This window comes from Lissotriton helveticus, chromosome 9 (assembly GCF_964261635.1).
Source record: "Lissotriton helveticus chromosome 9, aLisHel1.1, whole genome shotgun sequence".
Classification (NCBI taxonomy): Eukaryota; Metazoa; Chordata; class Amphibia; order Caudata; family Salamandridae; genus Lissotriton; species Lissotriton helveticus.
The window spans coordinates 1,221,521,196-1,221,542,668 of NC_136070.1; the positions used below are offsets into that span (position 1 = coordinate 1,221,521,196).

A 21,473-nucleotide genomic window follows, 5' to 3' on the forward strand; every position below is an offset into this window, starting at 1 on the left:
ATGTTGCTCAATAATAAGGAGAGTTGGGAATAATTATGCTATGCTATGTTTTGCTATCCTGTGCTTTTTTTGTTATGCTGTGCTGTGTTTTGTTATGCTATGCTGTGTTTTGTTATGCTATGTTTTGCTATGCTATGCTGGTGAGGGTAAGTGAGGGTGTGTGAGGGTGAGTGAGGGTGTGTGAGGGTGTGTGGGGGTGAGGGGGTGTGAGGGTGTGGGGGTTGTGAGGGTGTGGGGGGGTGTGAGGGTGTGTGAGGTGAGGGTGTGTGAGGGTGAGGGGGTGTGAGGGTGAGGGGGTGAGAGGGTGAGGGGGTGTGTGAGGGTGAGTGGGTGTGAGGGTGAGGGGGGTGAGGGTGTGAGGGTGAGGGCGTGTGAGGGTGTAAGGGTGAGTGAGGGTGTGTCAGTTTGAGAGGGTGTGAGGAGGTGTGAGGGTGAGGGGGTTTGAGGGTGAGGGGGTTTGAGGGTGAGGGGGTATGAGGGTGAGGAGGTGTGAGGGTGAGGGGGGTGAGGTGTGAGGGAGGGTGAGGGTGTGTGAGGGTATGTGAGCGTGAGGGTGTGTGAGGGTGTAGTAGGGATAGTTGTGCATGTGACTTACTGGCAGCTCTCTTGTGAGGTGTACAAAGACAGAAGGTAAAGAGTAATACACAGGGGCTTCTCCTGGGCAAGTCATGTCATGTCCCCACGCCTACAAATAAAAAAACAACTGCGCCCTAACCTCCCCCCTCAATATGGCGCACATTACACTGTTCCACTCAATTTTGTAGTGCATGAATAAGAAACAACTTGCGTATGGCTTATACGGAAATGAAGGCGTGAGGAGGAACTTTAGTGGACAGGTGGAGAACATGTGCAGAAAAGCCTGGAAGGACTTGGGTAAAGAAGGGTGGGAAAAGCGAGGCAAACGTGCAAATGATCCAATATATTGACGGGACGGATAAAACGTAATTATTTCTAAAATATACCTTGTCCTCTTGCTCTCGCAGCATCTGCTCCTTCAGTCCCTCCAGCTCCCGGGGGAGCCTGTTCCGCAAGGACAGCAGCTCTATGTGCAGTTCCTGCAGCCCATCCCTCTGTGCCAGGTACAGCCAGGCAAGAGTCCCGAGGGCTCCTGCCAGCAGGGCCAGGAGAGGCCACATCAATGCATGGAGCCGTGAGGGGGCGGGAGCTGCAGACCGATACCAGGAGATCCTAGACTTACGGGGAGGCTGCGGGGTAGAATTAACTTCCTTACTACTGCGCGCGAAGGGTGTCCCATGGCCACCTTTCCACTTCCCCTATAAACACAGAATCATTCACATAAAGCAGCTGTGCAAATGATTTGTTCACTTCATGACTGAACATTCCATTATGCTAACTTGAGCCTACAGACCCAGAAAGGCCAATTCATAGGACGGGCTTTTAGCTTTCAGGCCCACGTGGGTCATTTTGTATGGCTGTCTGCTAGTTTTAAAACAAATATGGGCCGATTCGTGAGGCATTGTTTATCCTTTGGACCCCTACAGACCAATTAGTAGGCAGTGCCATAATGCAAAACGATAGGGCTCTTGCAGAATGTGAAGCGTGGCTCCTGAGCCGCCCATATCTGACAGATGTTAGTGTGGGGCCTCGGCTGAGGGCCCGGAACGCCCCTGTAAGTAGGGAAGGTTGCTCTTTCATACCCACACAGGTCCATTGCTAGGGCTGTTTACTTCTGTTCCGCTTGTGTAGGCCCATTCCTGCGGCAGGCTTTTGGCTTTCAGAGCATTGAAATGCCATTTCTGGGGTCAGGGTTTGAGCTTCGAGGCGGAAACAGGGCTGTTCCTATGGAATGGTAGGATCCTAGCTCTTAGGATCACACACATGTCTTCACATTGGTATGTAATGCAGGAGTGCCAGGTGCAATAAGAAGCAAAGTAGCGCCCAAAAGTATGTTAGCACAATAAGCCATTATTTTTTTTTGCTTACAATTGTTATTTGATTCAATTGTTTTTTATCAAGGTTTTGAGAGCCTACGTATCCAAAGTAAAAGAGGACCAAGATTAAGCACGGTCCAAGCACATGATGCATACCAGTAGAAATTAGGTGCCTCCAAGCTTTGAAAACAATACCCCCCTCTAACACAGTACACGTTCTCAGTAGATGGCAGCAGGAAACGAACTGAACTTGAGGGTAAACAAAACTTTTTTTGCTTTAATTCTGAAACAAAATAACGTGCCTAAAAAGACTCAGGTGCACGCACGCCTAAGTCGCGTGAGCAGCTTTGCAGAATTGAAGGGCTTCCCTGCAGCGTCGGTTGAGTAGGTCTCACGCAGGTTTCCCTACAGCACGGGGCGCTGCCCTCACAGTAGAACCTGCGCCTGCATTTGCTTTACATAGGGCGCCGGATACTACGCTTGATTATGCGGGCGGGGATGTATTTGCGGTTCCGTAAATCAGATATAGAGAAGCCTTTAATTGAATGGGAGCCCCTCGCATGCCCCACCTCGCACTGCAGGTGCTTGCGTTATGCACAGTCCGTGTACACACACAGGAGCGTCGGTGTGAGGGGCTCCGGGAAGATTTGATTCTGTGAGGAATGGCTGGGAATCACACCTCCTGACTGGCGGCCGCCCTGCCCCTCCTGGAGGCCAGGGCGCGCAGCAGGCGGCGTTGGCAGCGATGTTCCCACACTTAAGAGTGTTTAATTTACAGAGATTAAAGCCTGACCTTGGGGCGTGGCTTGGATGGCAACGAAGGCAGTCGCCTGAGTTCGAGAGCTCCGCGACCCCGGGGAGAAGAACGGCGAGACAACCAGCGATAGCCCTCGGTCCCACACACGGAACGGACGGGAGCGTGTGCGAACGTGAGGTGCAGCGAAGCTGAGGAGCTGTAGTGAGCGACACGAAGATAAAGGCACTAAAAAGCCTTTTTTTGAAGGAGCGCAGGCAGCGAGAGCCCAAGATGGCGGGGCAATAAAATTAAAAAATAAAAAAATAAAAAACGGACAAGAAGGCGCCACAGCACGGAGAAATCCGCAAGACGGGACACAAGTGGAGGTCCGGCAAGGGAGCGAGAGGTAGCGGAGGCGCCAAAGAGCAAGGAGGCTGCGAGCGCTCTGAGAGGATACAGAGGAGCGCAAAGGCAGAACGGTGGCGGCCATCTTACTTCACCCTGGAGCACAACTAGAAGCACAACACAGAGGTGGAGAAGCAGCTCAGCAGGTATCCCCCCCGAGTAGAAAAGCGGCCGTGCGCCAGCACAAAAGCGAGTCAGCGGAGCAAGCGCCCATCCAGAGAGGGAGGCGCAGCGAAGCGGGAGTGAGGCGGAAAGCGGGGCGCTAGTGCTTGGAGGGGAAGAGGGGAAGAGGCACCAGTACTGGCAAAGTACTTGCACGAGCACCAGTACGAGCAACGGGCTACAACCCCCCCCCAGGGAGCACAAAGCGAAGCAGCGCCGGGCTAAGCTCACGCCCCAGCAAACGTGAAGCGGACGATCTCAGAGAGAAAAGAGCCGGAAAACAAAGGTAGCGGCCATCTTGGAAGGGGCGACAGGCACAGCGCGGCGCGGCTGCCAAGCAAAAGAAGGAGAGAAACGCAGAAGCACCGTCACCCCCCCCACAAGGGCTTCGTTGGTGCCAGGGTCCATCAGGGAGTACCAGTGGGGTGGCCAGCGAGCAAAGCGTGGCTGTCCTGAAGGGAGGCGAGGAAGGCGAGAAAGGCGGCGGCCATCTTGAGAGGGGCGATCCAATAATAGCGCAAGCACACAACAACACGAGATCGGGGGTGCAGACTGGCAAGTATGCAAGGTAGTGCAACCCAATGACACTCGGGGGGGCCCCTGCGAATGCAAATGCATGCGCTGATCAACAGCCACCAAATAGGCAGAACAAAGGCCACACAAGAAGACGAACATAGTGGCGGCCACTTTTGAGAGGAGGAGCAGCACAACAGCAGCACAACAGACAACAGGCAACCCCACAGTGGAGATAAAAGGCGAGCACAACAAGGCGGCAGGAAAAAAAAAAAATCGACAGGGTCGGCAGAAACCGGGCACAATTACCCTCGGCGCCTCTCAGCCACAAGTGCAGTAACGAGCTAGAGAGCGACCCAGCACCGGACCACATCGACGCAGCCACAGTACGGAGCATACCTAGCCACATCCTAGGAGCAGGGTTGGCACAGTGAAGTGAGCGAAACACAGGGGAGACACAGCCAAACGAGCAGAAACAAAGAAGTGGGAACGCGTCACCAAACCAGGGTCCAGCACCTGACCCAGAGCGGTAGCCCTGGCGTCCGGGAAAACCAGGACAAGGTCTATAAGGTGGCCAAGCAGGTTCACTTTTGGCAGCGAGGCGAAAGCGGGCACGGTTGCGACTGCCAAAACCACCCCACCAAAGGAAGCACAATATAACCTGCAGAAGAAAGAGAGACTGTCCATACACCAAGAAAGAAGAGGCCTGGAGACAATGAACAGCGATAATAAAAAAATTAGGAAGGACCTGGAATCACCGATCAAAATGAAAAATCTGCAAAGCTCAGAGTCTGCGATGGACCAGCTCGTTAAAAAAATAACGGAAGCCAACGACCTAGCAAAGGCCACAAAGATCTCAATGGACAATGTCCAGCTAGAGCTCACAGCCATACGAGCAGACCAGAACAAAACGGCAAGCAGAGTAGCGGAGACAGAAAGAAGGATCAGCGACATAGAAGACAAGTCAGGCATCATGGACAAAGACATCTGCTATATCTCCAAAGTCTCCAGTGAGCTGCAGAAAAGGCTCGCAGAGCAAGAAGACAAAAACCGAAGGGGGAACATCAGGATTCTAGGCATACCAGAAGATGAGGAAGAAGCTTCGGGCTCATGCGCAGCAATGCTCGAAACGCTGATACCCAAGCTGACAGGCATAAATTTCGAAAGAGCCTTGGAGATCGACAAGGCTTACAGGATCCCTTCCACAAAACAACCGCACATGAAAGGGCCTAGAACGATCATCTGCAAACCCCTTAGGTCGAGCCACACTGATGCAATCTTCACTTTTGCCCGAAGAGGGCAAACCCCCATCTGGAAAGGAAAGAAGATAATTTTTACCCAAGACCTCTCAAGGAGCACAGTGGAAGCACGGAAAGGTTTCCTCGCGCTGAGAGACACTATGAAGAGAGCAAAGATAACGTTCAGCTTTGTCGGCCCAGCAAGAATGAGGATAACGACCCAGCAGAGCTACGCAGATACCTCAGGAAGCCAGAATTGGAGGAGATGGAACAAACAACGCCAGGTACAGCAAAAAGAAGAGCGTCATCAGATGGCTCAGAGACGGAAGAGAAAGGGGCAGCGGGCGGCAAATGACACGGCGGGGAATGACACTGTAAAGCGGAATGCGAACAACAACTACCTCAAGGAAAGGACGAAAGGTGCCAGAGCAGAACTACCTCAACAATGGGATTTTGGACATGTGTAGAGACACTGAACTGCCCTACCCTGTTAAACACAGCGAATCATGGACAACCACACAGAAAGAATACCAGGGGTTTGAACATCTGACAACCATATCCTTTGCCTAAAAGCGCAGCACGGGGGCAAGAAGGGGGCGGGGACATTACTGACCTTTAAGGAACCGGGGAAGCGGAGGGCGGGAACCGTTGCTGTCGCACGTTTACAGTACGTTGACAGGGGGGAGGGGGGAGGGGGGGGGGGAGGGGGGGAGGGGGTCGGGAGGGAGGCCCTGCTGCATGGACAATCAGAGCCTGGCGGATGTACATTTCTTTCTTTCTCTTCTCTCTCCTCTTTCCCATACCCACATACACCACCCTATCCCATCCAACACCCCAGGGGGGGGCTCATGTGTGGTGGCTGCCACCAAGCAAGAATAGAGCAATGGGAAGATATTCAACTGGTGCACGTAGGCACAGCGACACAAACAGCACACCATGATGGCTCCCGACAATAGTAGCCAAGCACAGATAGCCTCAGACATAAAGATAGTGTCACTTAACGTCAAAGGGCTAAACCACCCCGTCAAACGAAGGAAAACACTAGACTACCTATACAAACTGAAGGCAGACATATACGTCCTGCAAGAAACTAGAGTGTCCACAGAGGACGCAAACAGGTTGAAAGCCAGCTGGATAAGCGAAGTACTGTGCTCACCAGCAGTCAACAAAAAGGGAGGGGTCATCACTCTAATCAGTAAGAAAGGGAAGTTCCAGGTCAACGATAACACAACAGACACCATGGGAAGGAGGCTGATCACATCAATCAACAGAGGCGACGAGAGGGTGCACATAGCCAATATATACGGGCCAAACACGGGGGACAAAAACTTTTGGGAGGAGCTAGAAACTGAACTTAGCAAGGTCCCTCTGGGCGAACTTCTAATCGTGGCAGGAGACATGAACCAGGCGATGGACAACGCCACGGACAGACACCCACACAGACCTAGTCATGACTCACAAGAACAGAACATACTTAAAAACCTATGCGCCAAACTCTCACTAGCGGACCCATGGCGGCTACAATACCCAAGCGCCAGAGAATACACTTTCTACTCGCACCCGCACAACTCATACAGCAGGATAGACTACATACTCATGTCCAACACACACACACACCTGACTGACACGACGGAAATAGGACCCATCACAATTTCAGACCACGCACACGTATCCCTCTCCCTGAGTGGCAAGCATAACGAAACACCGAGCAGGAGATGGCGCCTTAACAGCGACATACTCGAAAACCCTGCCAACATCACCGAAATAGAAGAAGCGATCAAAGAATATCTCCAATTTAACGATACAGCTGACACAGGGGCGGCGACACTATGGGATGCGCTTAAAGCAACAATAAGAGGGAAACTCATAAACATCAAGGCACGCATGAACAGGAGCAGAAACAAGAGAATTAAAGACCTAGAGGAGCAGATCAAGGGGTTAGAAAGGAACCACACGGCCAACCTAACAGATAGGAACACACTCACAACGCTAACAAAGAAAAAATATGAGCTAAACAGAATCCTAAGCGAGAGAGCATCCACGTGGATCAACAAATACAAATCCATAAACTTATGCTCGGCCAATAAGGCGGGGAAGGCCTTAGCTGGCTACCTGAAAGCCAAACAAAGGCAGCACTGCATAGCCACAATAACAGACGCAGACAACAAAACACACACAGCGAATAAGCATATCCTCGAAACATTCAGGAAGTTCTACAAAGAACTATACACAGCGGACACATCGCTAGATGCGGACGGCGGGGCAAGCCTGCTAGAGAGCCTGGACCTGCCCAGTATAAGCCACGAACAAAGAGAGGCCCTAGACCAAGACATAACCAAAGCGGAGGTTGAGAGGGCCATAGCCTCACTAAAACCTAACAAGGCCCCAGGACCGGATGGCTTCACAGCCACCTTCTATAAACAATTCCAACCGCTACTCAAGGACACACTTGTCAGAGTATTCCGAGCATGCGCAGAAAACGGCAATATGACAGACTCAATGGCGGAGGCAAACATTATTGTCATCCCCAAAGAAGGGAAGGACCCACAATTCCCTCAGAACTATAGGCCAATCTCTCTAATTAACGTGGACTGCAAAATCTATGCAAAAGTCATGGCTGCCAGACTAAATGCACTTCTCCCCGCACTCATACACAAATCTCAGGTGGGCTACCTGGAAAACAGACTATCGCAAGATAACACCAGACTGCTATGCCACCTAATCAACCGCACGGCCAACAGCGCGGAAAAGGCGGTCATGATCGCATTGGACGCGGAAAAAGCTTTCGACAGAGTCTCATGGCCCTTCCTCAACCAATGCATGCTCAAGTTTGGACTAGGCGAGAAGTACAGGGGTATGGTCATGTCCCTGTACAAGAACCCCCGAGCGCGAGTGGTGGTTAACGCAGCCACATCAGACACACTCATACTAGAGAGAGGGACAAGACAAGGCTGCCCCCTATCACCGGGTCTATTCCTGCTCGCCCTGGAACCACTCCTTCACATGATCAGGTCAAATGCCCGGATCACGGGGGTGCGGATAGAGGGGCAAGCTTTCAAGTTAGCGGCATACGCAGACGATATTCTGATAACCACAAACAACCCAGAACAGTCAATTAAGGCACTCGTGCAGACAATAGAGGAGTATGCACATGTCTCAGGCTATAAGCTCAATAGGGAGAAATCTGAGTGCAAACCGATGAACTGCCACACCACCAAGGCCGTCCTGGGTACATCCGGCCTAGCATGGCAAACGAAACCCCTAAAATACCTAGGCCTCCTCTTCGGTAGGGACTTAAGGACGACTCTGGACCATAACGAGGATGCGATGTTAAAAAAAATTAAGTCCAAGCTAGACACATGGGGCCCCAAATTCATAAGCTGGTGGGGTAGGATCGAAACAATAAAGATGATGGTCACCCCCATGCTAAACTACCTGCTCTCCATGCTGCCTCTCACACTCACACCCGATTTCCACAAACGTCTAGACAAAAGCATCAACATGTTCCTCTGGGGAGGAAAAAAACCAAGAATGAGCCTAGCGAAACTCAGACTCAGAAAAGAACAAGGCGGACTAAACCTCACGAACTACAAAGCCTTTCAGATGGCATCCCTGGCCAAACAGGGTCTGCACTGGATTGCCCCCGCGCCAGGCTATACGCCGGTGTGGCTAGACCTGGAAAGGTGTATTCTAGGTGGCGCTGACCCAATCATGGCCCTCACGGCCCACAAGCACCCAGAAGCCAAAAACGCAATAATTCACAACACAAAGATAGCGCTGCTAAGAGTAGACAGGGAAATGGCTGTGAGTATCAAAAGCACCAAATGGGAATCTCTGTGGCACAACACCAAAGTCAAATACAAAGGGAAAACACTAGATAACAAGGTATGGCGTAGCAGAGGCATCACTACACCTTCGCAACTAGAGGCAGGGAACACCCCACTCACCTACACGGCACTACAGCAGACAACCTCCCTGCCTAACAAGGAGTTCTACGAATTCCTCAAAATAAAAGCAGCGGTCACCAGAGCAGGACTAACGAAACAAACACCCACCATCATACAATACGCGCAAAACTTAAACAAGACGGGCCACCAAACAGCACAAATCTATAAGCTAATCACAACACGCACCACAACCCTAAACAACAAGACGCTGGCATTCTGGGAGGAGACCATACAGAGACAGCTGAACGAAGTGGAAAGAGCCAAACTATGGACGACAGCGTCCAAAAACAAAATAACACCACAGCTAGCACAAACAAAATATTGGCTACTTCACAGGTTGCACTGGACACCAGCGAAACTAGGGAGGGTCGGAGCCAGTGATAATAGCACATGTTGGAACTGCCAGAGGGCCACGGGAGATCTATCTCACATGCTATTCGAGTGCACCAAAGTCAAAGCTTTCTGGGGCAAGGTCTACAACGTCATAGACACAATAACGGGAAGTAAGATACAAAGAGGACTAGCCGGGGCAGCCACCGCCTTCCTAGCAACAGACCTCCAGTCCAAAGAAGTACGTGACCTGGTCGATGTACTTCTAACGGCTGCGGTGAAAACGATTCTGGGCAACTGGAAGGACACCAGCAAAGCCACTTTTAAGCGCTGGTTCAACTGGGTAACCTTCCTCCGGGGGGCGGATAACATCACCGCCAAGCAAAAGGCGGCAAACCATACGGCCAAGGAGAATATGTGGGAAGCTCTCGACACATACCTGGAACGATAATCCCCCCCCCCCCCTCTCTTCTCTTTTCTCTCTCTTTTCCTTTTCCTCTCTCAGGCCCCGCCAGGCCGCAATCTTGCAAGACCAGTACAAGTATTAAGAATGTCTTTTCTATGGATATGTATAAAATTTATTTTCAATAAAAATATTTTGAAATAAAAAAAAAGCCTGACCTTGGCACAGACGGGAGGGGTTGGCGCAATGCGGATTTAGTGCAAGGCGAAGGAAAGCGCACATTCCGGTGCCCTGATAAGGTCACTGCCGTACTTTCAGTAATCGGCATTGCTTTAAACGGGCAAGGTCATATCAGGTACAGATTGTCTCTTTTGGGTTTACTGTGAAAGGGAGAGTACTGGCCAATAGTTTTAATAAGGGGAACTCACATTTCCCAATCCCCGGAGCTAATCAGGTACTCAGACAGTGACTAGGTTCACGTTTATAATTCAATTTCAACTGCTAGTACTCATGAGCACCACGTAGCACTCCCCTCCTTTTCTTTATGTACTGTTTGCATTCTGGGAGTTTTAGTTTGTATGTTTAAGCCAAGCCTCTTAAAAAGGTTTCTTAGTTGCACTGCTTTGGCCATGCCTCTTTTAGAGCCACCTTCAACCCCTTTCCCCTAACCCAAAAGTATGGCACCCCTAGAAGCGTGGCAGAGACTGCTCTTAAACCCGCACCAGTGGGCGGGGTTTTAATTAAATGCGGCTTTTGAGCAGTGATAGCTGCAGACGAACAATAGGGGGCAGTGTTATCTGCCAGCGATTGACAGGTGGTAGTTTCAGCCATAGACGATTAAAAGGGGGCAGGTTAGCTGCAGGCGATCACCGGGTTGCAGTTTTGTGGGTTACCACACCTCACAGGCTGCGGCAGAGTTCACCCAGATGATCGACAGGTGCCAGTGCTAGCTGCTGGTTGATGGGGCAGTCTGAGGGGACGCTACGCACAAACACTCTTATCAGACACTTTGATTTCTTTCCCTATTTCCGCGCGAGCGCGGCTCCTCGTTCAAGGATAACCTCGGAGCACGTGGCCGAAGCGGGGACTCTCCCACAGGCTGAGGCTCACGGCACTCTGGGGCGATAGAGTCCTTTGGGCCAGTGCGATCACCGCAGAAATCTGCGTGTAACGTGAACTAGGAAGTACCAAGACAGCAGCAGCGCTATATTGGTTCCTATAAGCACTGAGCACAGAAGTAGTATGTCATTAGCCGGTGCAGCTTGTCACTAGCAGTCAACAGTATTTCACTAGCAGCATGTAAATAGCAGTTACAAGCTCTCTCTTGTGGTATGTCGTTAGTTGTCCCAGCATGCCAATAGCATATGTCTAGCAGTACGTTACGAGTAATCTTAGACTGTCATTAACCGGTGCAGCATGCCACTAGCAGTCACAGTATTTCACTAGCAGCATGTCACTAGCAGTTACAGTCTGTCTCTTGGGTATGTCGTTAGATGTCGCAGCATGTCAATAGCATATGTCTAGCAGTACGTTACAAGTAATCTTAGACTTTCATTAACCTGTGCAGCATGCCACCAACAGTCACAGTATTTCACTAGCAGCATGTCACTAGCAGTTACATTATTTCACGCTAGCAGCATGTCACTGGCAGTTACAGTCGGTCCCTTGCGGCATGTCTCCAATTATTGAAGCATGTCAATAGCAATGTCTCTACCAGGACGTTAAGAGCAACCTTAGTATGTCACTAGTCGGTGCAATGTCACTAGCAGTTACAGTATTTCACTACTAGCAGCATGTCAGTAGCAGTTACAGTCTGTCTCTTTCAGTATGTGACCAGTTGTTGCAGCAAGTTAATAGCATGTGTCTAGAGTAATCTTAGTATGTCATTAGCCGGTGCAACTTGAACTTGAACTAGCAGTTACATTATGTCACACTAGCAGCATGTAGCTAGCAGTCCTAGAATGCGACTAGCTATGTCAGCTCGTGCAGAATACCCACTGTGGAAAACAGTCTGAAAACAAAAATGCTGACCTCGTTAATTTTTTTTAACAAGACTAAGGAGCTACTTCTTCAAAAAAAACTGAGTAGAAACGTTACATTTATCCAAGAAGGAAGCAGGCCACTGACACTCCGGCAGCACTTTACACCTTTTCATATGAAGTATCCAGATTGCGTTAAAAAAATAATGAACACAATTCTTTCAAGCTTCTTTAATAGAAGTGCGCAGAATTGGGAGGAGCCTAACCGACAACCATGATGGCCGCCTGATTCCTCGGCTCCGCCGACCCTCTCGCCTTTCTCCCGTTTTCCGCTCTATCCTGTTGCCTATCCTCCTATTGAGTAACGTCGGCGGAACCGGGAGGCGACCCCGGATCTATTGGTGTGTTTTCTTGCTCGATCCCGGCAGTGAGAATACTGGAACGTCTCCGCCTCCTCCTGGCGCTGCACGGCTGTGGCCGGGTCTTTGTTCTCGGACTGGGGCCGGCCCTGCTCATAATAACAGCCACCATTACCGGCGGATCGGACACGGCGGCGTAAGGCTCGTCCTGCTCCCTGCAACCTGCTTCATCGCTTCGCGGGCTAGCGCGCCACCGATGCGGGGAACACATTGTATCGTGTCCTTCACCCGGAGACGTCTTTGCTGGATACTTTGTCTCTCAACGAGCTGGGCTGGGCGCCATCTTACAGCCTGCTCTCCTTTCCTGGGACAGCGGACCCTGGGCTGCTACCGACGACACTGCTGACTGCCCACATCACGCTGATACTTTGTGCACATGGAGTGTGCTTCCCCTGTGCCTCAAGCCTGGTTGTGCCATGGCTCGTGTCTGCGCGGTGCCCAGCTGCCTGCGAAGGGTGATGGTGGACGGCTTATGGGACAGTGCTGCATTTGTTCGCCTTGCGTGCAGAAGACTGCTGAATCCTCTCTCCCCGATGCACCAGTGCTGATCGGTGACGTTTTGGGCGCCCTAGTTGCTCTGAGAGCGGCTCTATGTACTGCTGCCCGTGGGTTGGGCGACCGGCTAGATGTGATTTCACCTGCGACACCATTGCTTGATCATGGATGCCTCCGGGAGCAGGACACTCTGCCGCACTCTGCTTCTGCCTTCTGTTGTTCCTCCTCTCGGGCTGCTATCGGCACGCTGAGGGTGCGAGATCCTGCGATTTTTGGGGTGCCGGCTGTACTATCCTTGGGGCGAACTAAAGTTTCCGGGGATGCGCTGTGGCTGGAGCCGCGCAGCCGGGCGCCATGTCTAGCTGCCCTTCCTGAGGTCCTTGGCACGACTTGCTTCCCCATCCTGACGCGGCTCCTATTGACTGGGCTTGTCGATTCTGGAGGATCTTTGTTGTACACTGTTCCTTCTTGTGCCACTAATATCTACATGGCTGTGTGTCGGATTGACTTTCCTGGTCGTCCCCCCACTCGGATCTGGATGCGTGGCTCGCTCGCCTCCTTCAAGATGTCTACCATGAGGCTGGACTATGTCGCTGCTTCGCATCGCAGGGGGCAGGGTTGAGTGTGCCTCCCATCCTGTCGGGACTGTTCTCACTGGTACTGCTGGGACACTGATGGACTGCCGGGGATATCGACCATGGGTATTGTATTGGTCGCGGAGTCTGGGATCGGGCGGCCGGAGTGATAAGTGATGGTAGTTTTGAGAATATCCGCTGGCCCTCCTCCGGTCTTCTGTGTATTATGTTTTTTCTTTTTCTTCTCTTCTTCCCTTTTCTGTTCTAAATTTCGGGTTCGGTTTGTGGGCAACAGGCACGTTGCTAGGGGGGGGGTAGGCCGTAGCCTCTGCATACGTGCAGGGTGGGGGGTTGGGGGTAGGGATTTTGTTTACGTTTCAGTTTCTATGGGCCTTATTTCTTTCGTCCTTTCTTGGTTCCTTTTTCTTTTTCTTCCTTTGGGTCAGTCAGGTGCTTCGGGGTAGTGATACCTATTCTCTCCGCTGTTGATACTGTCACTTTCGTGGATTTGGGTGTACTGAGTCCGTGGGGCGGGCGATGGCCAACATGTACTGTTTTATTGTGCAACTATCCTGATGATTATTATCCTTTGTTGCTTTAATTTCTCTTCCTCGTTTTGTTGCTAACTCGCTGGCTCGTTGCCTGCCATTTGCTTTCGGTGGATTGAATGCATCTGATCCTACTTATCTACAAAACTTTTGAAAATTAACCTGATTCCTCCTGTCCCTAGCGGTCCCGTCTTATTTGAGTCACGTCTTGGACACTTATCGTATGGGTTTTCTTTGGGACTGCTGGGTTGATCTATTCTTACTTTTTGTGCTGCTGACTGCTTTCGAGGCCGGCCTGTATGGTTGTGGGCCCGTATTTGTACGCTTCCTATGCACAATAAAGGTTTAAAAAAAAAAAAAAAAAAAAAAAAAAAAGAAGTGCACAGAATTAATTCATGAGGCGCGCGGAGTGACAGTGAATGCAACTGTTACGCTGCCTACAAACAGACATGCCTCCAGGCGCTGCCCCTCGCTGCCTCCAGCGCGCGGCAATGAAAAGGGAGTGTGCGTAGCTGATTGATTTTTTTTCTCCTCGAGACCGATTTGTTGTGCTAAATTTCACAAAATATTCATGGGCACCGTCGTGTATTTCCAGTGCGAGCTTCATCCGTTGCCCCACGAGACGCGAAGACACGTGTTCTCCGGGTCCATGGATTATGCAGGGCTTCGAAGCATTCGAACACATCCAGCAGGCGCCCTTCTGTTACTGGGAGTATTTCTAAGAACAAGGCAGTTGCACAACATTGCATATATTACAGAAAGTGAATAAAAAATATAGAAGGATAGTTCTTGCCATTACATTTCCTTTCAGGTTTTTTAGGCGTCACGTTTAGTATTCCCAAGAAAATAAAAAAATGCAGAGGACCGCAATACCAAGTGCGCAGAACGACTGCCGATATTATATACACTGTTGCGGGACAGTTCAGTTTCGAAAACGAGGCCTGACACGCAAAAAGGATTTCCGGCCGGGAGAAAGGAGAGGCGTGACACGCACTGAAGGGGCGGAGAAACAACGGAGCGGGCTGCGGAGTCTGGTCTGACACGGAGGGACAGGACGAGAGGAGCCGGTGAGGGGGGGGCGTCGGGGCACATTGACGGTGCCCGCCCCCCCAGTGATGGAAGCCCTGCGTGTGCCCGGTGAGCGGGGTTGGGAGTGTGTTTGTGTGCGCGTTTGTAAGAGGGGGGGGTGCGCGCGCGCGCTTGTATGTGCCTGCGTGTGTTGTGCCTGTCTGCGTGTATGTGTGTGTGGGGGGGGGCGCGTGTGCCTGTGCCTGTGCCTGTGTGTAAGTGTGCCTGTGTGGTGTGCGCGCACTGGAATGTGAGACACGAGAGGGGCACGGCGCCGTGCGCGCCCACGAGGTCAAATCTGCGCTCGTGCACCCTCTCGTGTCCACATTCCCAAATAGTTGTCTTGCGGACAGCATGCAATGCTTTCGCATTGAATGCTAGGTCAGCTCGACCTAAAAATGAGCATTCAGATCCTCAATGAATCATAACATTGTTTTCAAATGATAAAGGCAGGAGAACAATGATTAACTTATAGAAGAAATTCTGTATTTTTCAGAAAGAGCAATACTAGTGTGCAGAGCCAGCCAATCACAGAGAAAGAGGTCAGGCCTTTAGTGCGCCTGCTGTTCGGTGATAATCAGGGTTGCAGCGACAATTATTAGGGCTACAATTATATGAGAGAAGGCTCAACCACGAGTGCTGCCTATATATTCAAATCATGATGGAGCCCATTGGTGGAAGATATAGTATTCAGCACTCTGATGAAAGGCTTTTTGGGCTTCCCAGCGTCTTTGAGTCTTGCTTTGTTCAGTGCACCTCAGACCAATGGAGGACTATGTGGAACCAGCACATGGCCCATTCGAAAGTAGCACCTGCAAAGGGGTTGGACCCAAGAACAGCTAGAGGCATAAGGATGCTTCATCACTTCCTAAGAGCCAGACAAGGCATCTGGAAACATGAGCATGGCTTTACATGGTGTTGTGGGTTTGGCAGAGTATCAGCTACTCTACTTGATGGACTTCCAGGACATCAAGAACTTTGGAAAGGGTATTTACCCATGCATTATTAACAGAAGTGAGGATTTCCAATGTGACAGAATAGCAGACAGAGGAAGAGTATCGTTTTGTGAAGGCTTTAAGTGCTGCATCAAACTTTTGACATGTGTGTGCTCAATTAGAATCTGTGATGATCTGGCTCCACTGTTGTGGGATGAAGGGAGGGCAAACAGGACATAGAGCCCAATAGACATCACAACTGCCCAGTGTAGCCAAATAGAGGTGAAGCCTAGACCACACGTATGGAGTGCAGACGGTGACAAATGTCGTTCTGAACTGTGGCGGACAGGGTGTAAATGCGGTTAGAAAGCCAGTAGCAAGCATACCTTTTCCACTTAGCAGCATAGCAGGCATGAGTAGTGGGCCTGCGTGCTTTCTTAAGAATGTTCATGCATTCAAGAGATAGATTGAGCTAACCAAATTCTAAGACTTCGGGAGCCAGTACGAAATGTTGAGACTGAGTCGGTTCCTGATTTCTCCATGATTCTGCATGAGAAGGTCCGCACTATTGAGGAGCCTCTCGTGCGAAACCATCAAAAGTTCTAGGAGAGTGGTGAAAAAAAAAAAACAGAAGAAGTGGGAGAGGTGGAAAAGAGCAGGAACATATCCCTGACTAATCATCTGTAACGCATTGCCCATGGACTGCAGGTGTGGGAATCTGGAGGCGACGTTTGGATATCTTGTGTTTTCTGCTGTGGCGAAGAGGTCCATGCCTAGATCCCCACCCCAGGGCTGAAAGTAGTGGAGGCCTTCCGGGTGGAGTTACCACTCGTGGACTTGTTGCCACATTTTCAGAGAAGGTCGGCAAAGTCGTTGTCCACTCCCAGGAGGTATTCGGCCAACAGGTGGATTCTGTGGTGGAGAGTCTATCGCCAGATGCACTGAGCTAACAGAGAAACCTGAAGGGAGCCATTGCCCCCTGCTTCTGAATGTAATACATGGCTGTCATGCTGGCCGTTTGTACGAGACTACCTTGCCCACTATGTTGGGAAGGAAGGCTTGGAGGGCTACATGAACAGTCCCTGTGAATGGGACCCCACTGCTCCTGGACAGTCAGGTTTTGTAGATGATCACCCCACCCACTGAGAGATGCGTCAATTGTGACGGTGATCTGCGAAACTGGGTCGAGAAAGGGCCACCTCGGAAACAAGTGTTTGTGTTCCACCACTGCGGAAAGCAATTATTGGAGCGGCTGATCAATACCAGATCATGCCAATGTCCCTCCTTTTGAGACCACTGTTGCGATAACCATTCGTACAGCAGACACGTGCAATTTTGTGTGGGGTACTATGACAATGCAGGAGGACATCATGCCGAGGAGGAGCATGACTAAGCATACTGTGAACTGTTAATTTGGCTGAAAATGAGGCAGCAATACTTGGAAGGACTGGAGTCTTGCAGGACTGGGAGAGGCTTTGCCCACCTCTGCATTGAGGAGGACTCTCAGATAAGGCTGAATTTGAAGAGACTGGAGAACGGACGTTACTACACTGATGATAAAGCCCAGTTTGTGCAGGAGGTCTATTATGACTTGGGCAGTGTTGCTGCGTTGTGCTCTTTATTAGCCAACCGTCCAGGTATGGGAATACATGAATGCCCTGTCTTTGCATGTGTGCAGCTACCACTGCAAGGCATTTGGTAAAAACTCTGGGTGGGGTGGTGACCGCGAAGGGCTGCACTTTGAACTGGTAATGCTGCCCACTTACCACAAACCAGAGGTAGCTAGGATGCACCAGATGAATCAGGATGTGGAAATAGGCGTCTTTGAATTTGAGAGCTGTCAAGAAATCGCCTTGCTGTAGCATAGGTATGACATCCTGAAGAGGGACCATGAAGAAGGGTTCCGACAGTATGTACCCATTCAAGTCCAGAATGGGCCTGAGGGACCTGTCCGTTTTGGGAACGAGGAAGTATAGGTAATACACCCCTGAGCCCTGTAGGTGTTGTAGAACAGGCTCATGGGCCCTTTGAGACGTAGCACCAAGATCTCTAACTGAAGGAGGCATTGGTTTTCAGGGGAGAGGACATGTCTGTGGGTTAGTATGTTAGGTAGTTGTAGGAAGCTGGCTCTATATACTATACCAAAATGAGGTATAGTGTGCATAGAGTCCAGTGGATCACCAAAGGTAGGCAAAGGTAAAAGTAGATAGCACCTTACTATCTATTTGTGGTAGTGTGGGCGAGCAGTAAGGCTTTATCACTGGGTAGTGTTAAGCATGTTTGCATCAAAAATATTATTAAGTTATTTTATTTCTAGAACAAAGCCAAGCCTGGTGCAGGTTAGTGAAATAATACTTTGCAAAATCTTGTGCAATGTTTACAGTTGAATGCAGGTTCAAGTGCAGTTGGTTGAATTACAGGTAAGTCAATATTTCGAAACTACTTTTCAGAAACTTTACAGATTACTTTGTATGTTACTTTATAGATCACTTTTTAAGTTACTTTTTTACTCAGTGTTATATGCCTAGATATCACACTAGGACATTTCCTAGAGTAAAGGTAAGTAAGTCAGCTTTTATACATTTGCCGTTTTCAGTGTTTTATACTAACCACCTCCAAACAGTCAATGTATTCCTATGGAGGAAAATGAAGTTAAAGGTTTGCAGGTAAGTACTTGTTGGTGGGAGTTGGTATTCTGGGGTTAGAACCAGGATTCCCCCAGGGTCAAGGATGCACTCTTGAAACACCCTCAGCGGCACGAGCGCAGCCAGGTGGAGTGCTGAGGCCCAATGTTATCCAATGGGGGATAGTGGGCCTCCTGTTGGAGGCTGCTCACGAGCAGGCCACACGGTTGTAGGAGAAAATTTCCTAGTGTTAGGCTCAGGGCAAAGGGGTGTCTGAGTTAGCACCCAAATAACACCTGCAGTGGCGCAGGGGTGGCAGGGTGCACGGTGTTGTTTTGTCGTTGGGTGCCAAATGGGGATTCTCCGGTTGCAACAACGACTGCAGGCTTAGGGACGAAGATCTTCTGGAGGTGACCACCGGTTGGAGAGGCAAGTATGCCTGGGGATGCTGGGACACAGTTGTTGGGCCACCCAAGGCTGGGGGACGTCGGTTGCAGGGGTGTCTTTAGGCGTCCGTCTTCTTAACAGCTCCGGTGGCAGTCGTGGCGGTCCTCCAGAAAGAGACTGTAGGCATTGTTTGGGGAGTTGAGGCAGGTCAGAGATCACCAGATCTGAAGTCAGGATCGTCGGGGAGACCTCCTCGTGATGTTGGGCCACTCGGTCTCAGGCCTTAGGCGTCGGGTGCAAAGTGGTGCAAACTCACAGTTTTGGCTGGGGCCAGAGTCTGTTGGTGAGCAAATCTGGTGCTCACGGGAGACAAAGTCTTGGGTTTGGAAGGCAGGGCAGGTCCTTTGGGTTCTTTAGGCTGCTGGCTGCATGACACTGGGATTTCGCTTGAGCAGGTTCGAGGTGGGGACAGGTCGGTAGGGCTGGGGCCAATGGGCATCCTCCTCTTCTTAGTTTCAGCACAGCTTCGTCTGTCCTTTTCTTTTGATCGGTTCTTGTCTGCGGAGGCAAGGTTCAGGGAAGTCCCTAAATACTAGATTTAAGGGTGTTACAGGTAAGTAAAGGTTGGGACAAATGGGTTCCTTCCCTGGGGTGGGTATACCCCCTATTATGCCACCTTCCAGTGGAAGGGGGGCATATGCCTCTCTCTGGTTGGCTGGCTTCCCCCATTTGCAAGATGGTGGTGACTGAGTTGTGCTTCACCTCGCCTCCCCCACTTAAAGGGTGGGGTTGGCAAAGGTGGTCACACCTCACTTCCTCACTTGGTTTTCCCGCCGATTCTCCCGCCCAAAGTGGGGGTCAGAACCGGTGGGAGCCAGTTGCTGGAAGCAGCAAAGGAGTAGGGTAGCTCACAATGGCGACAAGCCTATGAAGCTTCCCCTTCATGGACCCTGCCCATCCTGGGGGAGGAGTCTTGGCACTTCATCCCAGGATGTGCATTGTTTCAGACCCCCAAGAGCAGCAGGATCTCGACCCAGGGGTCCAGAAACATGTCTGGTGGTGGCAGCTGGCGTGCAGCCACTAAGGCAGAACACTAGAGTTAGGTAGTTTTTCAGTGGGCATCTCTAAGATGCCCTCTGAGTACATTTTTCATTAAATCCCACACTGGCATCAGTGTGGGTTTAATGTGCTGAAAAGTTGGATCCAAAATTCCCAGTTTTCAGTAAAGCCATTATGGTACTGTGGAGGTCGTAATGACAAACACCCAGCACCATATACTCTTAATGGCATTACTGCACTTACAATGTTTAAGAATTGACTTAGACACTGTAGGGGTACAGGACTCATACACCTGTACCCTCACCACTGGTAAAGTGCACCCAGCTAGAGGGGTGGCGACCTATGCCAGGGCAGTGGGTTGTAGGCATAGCACACAGGGATGTGTGCCATGGCTACTCTTCACAGTACTTCAAAGTACATCAGCAGTTTGGAAAAAAGTGGGGGCAACCATGCAAAAAGAGGTAACTTTCTTACAGTAGTGTGGCGCTGAGCTTCAGGCAGAAACGGTGTTGAGTGATGTCTAACACCCACTGGTCTGAGGTGACATGTTGCCAGGCATGGAACAACATCTGAAGCTGTACCCCAACAGGTGTTGTGTGATCGGGGGTGGGAAGGAGTGGCAAGTCATTGTTAGGCTGGGGCGGCTTCCTTGGGGGAGCTACATCTGCCTCTACCTCTATTGCTCTTTCCACAATAGGCACCCCTGAAGCCGTCCTTTGTGGAAGTTGGTTGGGTAGGCTGGCATTGGAAGGTTGTGGAGGCTTTGGAGAAGCTGGTGTGAATCCTCCACGATACGTGGAGCAGCTAAAGGTGCCCGTGGGGAAGGCGCCTGCAAGGCACCCATGGCTTTCGATGTCTCCATGTATTTTTATTTTCTCCAGCATCTCTTCAACCTGAGGGCCAAATAGATGTTTCCCATCAAAAGGCAGGTTGAAGAGATGCTGTTTAACATCCAATTTTAAGCCAGAGACACCGTGTTAAGAATGGCTGCAGAGGAGAGCACTGGAATTAACCCCAAGCAGCAGTGTCAGCCGCATTCAGTGCACACCCGATGGTCATGCTGGAAATCAGTTTGCCTTCTGTGACCAACTCATGTGCCCTTTTAAGGTGCTCCTCACAATGGAATTGGCAATAGGTCAGTGGTTGGCAGACTGGGCTGCATATATGGTGTGTGAAAGGGAGGTCTTGTACTCTTTGTCAACCCCAGGCAGTAATAACCTCGGCCTTGACCACTTCCCTGAAAATATCAGGAGCGGGCTTGAGCATCCCCTTTAGCACAGGCAGATGATACATGAAACTAAGAGGCAAGGGAAGAGTCTCAAAGAGAAAGTCCTCTTCGATTGACTCCTTATGCATTTGTGGGAAGCAGCAGCCCTACCTCATACATCATGGTAATCAGAGGTATCATCTGATGGTGAAGGTCAGGCAGGGTAGAGGTCAAGATTAGTATCCACAGGCAGATCCATATCATCAGGGTCCTAAGGGTCTCTCTGTGGGGACAATTAATAACTTAAGTGTCCTCTCACCGTGTTCACCAATGTGATGACCCCTATTGAGTGTAAGAAAGTGGGCATGCAGAGAAGGAGTTAGGGTGGAGTGGAAGTGGGTGGAGGCAGTATGGGGTCAAGAAGAACTGGTGGATTTATCCTGCTTTTTCCACTGCTTTGTTTGAGGAGAGGTCACCAGAGCTTCTTCAAAGCTGAGCTGGCTTTTAGGAGGCTGAGGGCTCTGTGTTGGAGGCTGTGTTGGTATCCAGCC

At 50.6% G+C, this 21,473-nt stretch overlaps 1 protein-coding gene across 4 annotated transcripts in view; it reads right to left on the reverse strand.

The window, feature by feature from the left end:
* Positions 1–21,473, reverse strand: part of NR2C2 (nuclear receptor subfamily 2 group C member 2) — a 268,072-nt gene that overhangs the window by 29,554 nt on the left and 217,045 nt on the right. The window lies entirely within an intron of this gene.